Source organism: Echinops telfairi, unplaced genomic scaffold (assembly GCF_000313985.2).
Source record: "Echinops telfairi isolate 266 unplaced genomic scaffold, ASM31398v2 ScPeMD7_6631;HRSCAF=7566, whole genome shotgun sequence".
Taxonomy (NCBI): Eukaryota; Metazoa; Chordata; class Mammalia; order Afrosoricida; family Tenrecidae; genus Echinops; species Echinops telfairi.
In genome coordinates this window covers 114,563-118,488 of record NW_022110531.1, presented here as the reverse complement: position 1 = coordinate 118,488, position 3,926 = coordinate 114,563, and positions in this window count along the sequence as shown.

Sequence of the window (3,926 nt, the reverse complement as noted above, 5' to 3'; positions counted from 1 at the left end):
CATACATATTATCAAACACATAATCACATACATGTGAAATGTGTACATACTAAAGCAGGAAACTCATATAATGACATTTGTGTTCTAGCAGTCATATTAACATACACATGCATACTCCAAACAGATTAGCAAATCTACTAGAACAAACAACCCTTCATCCATGCTCACTCAGATTAAGAAGTACACATGCATTTACATGAGAAAGAACAACACAAAGACACACACTACAATATACTAGAATAATAATATTAATAAAATGCAGACCAGACTGCAAGTTCTGTCACATAGTATAACACACCAAAGCAGTTCATGTGTATTAGCACACACAAAAACACAGACATAAAGTACATACAAGAACATACACACACTGAGCTACAAGAATGTGGAGGTCTGTGGCAGAGACATTTTCTCTGCAGGTACAGGATATAGGCACCTAATTTAAGTAACCCTTCTTAGGCTCCTCTGCACTGTTCCGCTGAGAGACCCTGTAATCTATGGGCTTTGAGTGACCCCTGAGCCGCGCCCTCTCCCTGCATGGGTGTTTGTGTCTGGGTTCCCACTGCTTTTCCCTCTGTGTGTGTCTGACTCAGAAATATGCAATCATAACTGTAGCAGTCAGCGTGCTAATTGAGGGAAAATCAGTCCTACACATGATCTCAATAATATTTGGAGGCATAGCCACCCACAAAAATTGTAGGGAACCTGTGGGTGCCCTGAACAGAATAGGACGTATATAGCCCATGGAGAAGGGGACACAGGGCAGGAAGGAAGGTGAGTTCTGTGGAGGCACATTGAGACTAAGCATAAAAGCTGTCTTATCTCTCTTTTCCCACTCTTCCATCGATATTCACAACTACTAAATTAAACAAAAAAACAAACAGTACTTGGAGAAAAAACACTGACTCTCAAATTAGTCAGTGGTGGACAAGGGCAGACAGGAGCTGTGAATTAATAAAATGAATAAACTCAGACAAGAAAACCTCTCACTGGATGAATGGAGACAGGTGACTTGATCTAGTATCAGTCTAATGGTGATCAGGTCTTATAGAATTTTGTCTGGAAAATATATATATGTAAATTAAAAAAAAGGATAATAAAGTGAGATCCTGTGCACAGCAGGGACAGTTGTCCCAAGGTAGCAGGGAATACAGGAGGAGTATTGAAAGCAAGGGATAAATTGTTTGAGGAATCAGATGATGTGAAGAGAAGTCATCCTGGACGTAGGAATTACCAATCCATATGGGAAGTTTGGTGGGGTTAAAGGAGAAAACAGAACAGAAACTACGTTCAAAATCATCCTGTCATCACATGGAGATGGGGTGAGTGCTTCTGAAAGAAATGAGATGCTCCATTTCCCTGAGGGAGACTGAGATGAAGAAGAATCCCCAGACACAACAGGAAGCCAGGGGTGAAGCTCCACCAGCACCTGCTCCTGGGTCTGAGTCCTGTGCTCTGTGGGTCCTAAGAGACCCCTGCAGCATAACCTCTTCAACTAGGGGGCGTTCGTGTCGGGGTTAATTCTGAATTCCCTCACTGTACATCTTTTGCACAGAAATATGATGCCGTGTCCTCGAATTTCAGGTTGTCCATTAGAATGAAGTTATAGTACGTTCTTACCATTGTCTCTGGAGATGGTAAATTGGCCCTAGGAGATTCTGTGTGGGATGTCTTACCAACAGTTTTAATATATGAAACCCACTGCTGCCCCTTTGCTGAAGGTAGGCAGACCCAGTGCATATTATAAATACAGACAGTGAATGCAGAGACTGCAGGCGAGAGTCTCAGAGAAGCCTCAGGCTGCCTCAAGTCTCCCTCAGATTCCATAGCTCCACCTCTCACTGGACACCTCCAAACACACAGACATCTGATCATAAAAATCATAACACAGTCACTGCCTCTCACTCATGCCCACACATACACACTTGCTCTCCATCAAAGCACCTTTTAAAAGGGAAAATTGAGCTCAACACAGACTCCATGCTGGCTTGATGTTTTCAGTCCTGAGTGGGGGCACGTGGGAATTCCAGAGCTGGAGCCCCTCTCCAAGAGCTTCAGAGTTGGGACTGGGATAGTTTTTATCAACAGAGGGAGAGATCTATTTGCATATCTCTGCCTATTCAGCCGTAAGTGGAGTTGAATGATTTCTAAGACAGTCACTCCAAAACTAGATAAGAATGTTCTAGGTACCTTGAAGAGCCATGTGCGGGGAGTCAATTACACTGTGGGCTGCTAAACTCAAGGTGAGTCGTTTTAAATTGCCAGTGGCTCTACAGGAGAAAGACAATGCTCTCCACTCACCCGAAGGTTTACATTCTCAGAAACCTCCAAGGGAAGTCCTACTCTGTCCTATATGATTGTTATGAGAAAGAATTGACTTAATGGAAATGTCAATGTACAGGTAGAGACACTTCCTAGAAATGTGCCCCCCTCCTCCCCACCCCTTAAGTGTGGTGCTCATTCTTTTATTGATGCAGTTAAATATTCCCTGTAGAAATATGTATTTAATCTGACACAAGCCTCCCTTGTCTGATTTTGTTTTAAATCATCTTTTGGAAAAGTAAATTCAAATGTTAAAAGGAAAACCCTCCCCAGGCTCCTCTGGACCTGCCCTTGATTATTCCCTTGAGCTAGACATGACAGTGTTTCCCAAAATCGCTCCTTCCCTGCAGGTACATTGTGCCTTGACTCAAGCTACCTTTCCTCCACAAGGCCTCTGCACACTAAGCAGTTGAAGATACTGAGTTAACCTTAGATGTTCTATAGATGCTGAAGCCCTCTGCAATCTTCAGAGAAGCCAATGCTGTTTGTGAATGTGCACAACACATTGGGAAATTTCTGGGGCTTCTTCTATAAACTCAAAGGAAGTGTCCCATGTTTGAGCAGGTGATTCTGTTTTCAAAATCTAGGTACTATGGTTCATAACATGATGTGCTTCCTAATAACAATGAGGTACTTTGATGCTATATTAAGAATCTCAAAGCTTTAGTTTCTCCAACTTTCAAAATGGTATACAACTATCAATTATTTCAGGAATGTTAAAAAAGGTTTTGTTTGTTTTTCTCTTCACTGGAGATATTTGGGCTGGGGAGCACACACATACAGCTTCAACTTACTTTTATTTAGGAAAAAATAATAAGGATAGAGAGAAACTGAATGTGTTGAAACACTACACGGAGATCAGAATTTAGCGGCATAGAGAGACCACTGGTCTTTCTGAGATTGGACTTCAACTTATCCCAAGTTTGTTTGTTTTTCTCCCCTGTTTCTCAGGAAGAACCAGGGCTTTTCATTATCAGGATCTTCCCTGCAGGAAAATAAGAGACATGAGAACTGTAGTTGCTGAGGAGTCCCTGGAAAGGCTCTTGACTTGGGTGACTTGGGAAACTGTAGACACGGGAGGAGACAAAAACTCATCATCCCCTGCATCTGATCCTGTCACAAAAACTCTCCCGTGTGCCCTGAGCTCCCTCTGCTGCCCGCTTAGTCTGCTGACACTTGAGAGGTTTGACTACTTCCCAGTCACTGTGTCTCCTGGTACTTTCCCAACATAATACATGCCTGGGTCCTCAGGTTTCAGATGGTTCAGTTAAAACACACTCAGCTGGTTGGGCTTTGATGGTTGCAGTGCCTTGATATGTGAAAACTGGGTTGACCCTCTGACTGTCATCACTAGGGTTTTTTATGACCAAATAATACAGGTTTTTTGTCTCCCAGAGCCTGATAGATCTAGAAACCTGATCTCTGCAGACCTGAAAGTTAGAAACAACATTGTGATAAAGCATTCCCAACCCATGACTGCCTTTGCCAGATCTGCCTGCATTATCAAACCCAGAAATAAGGGGGAAATCTAATTTAAAAGAGTTCTAAGATGAAAAGCACTGTTTTTGACATTGAAGGTGCTCACAGCGTAGGGCATCCATGACCCC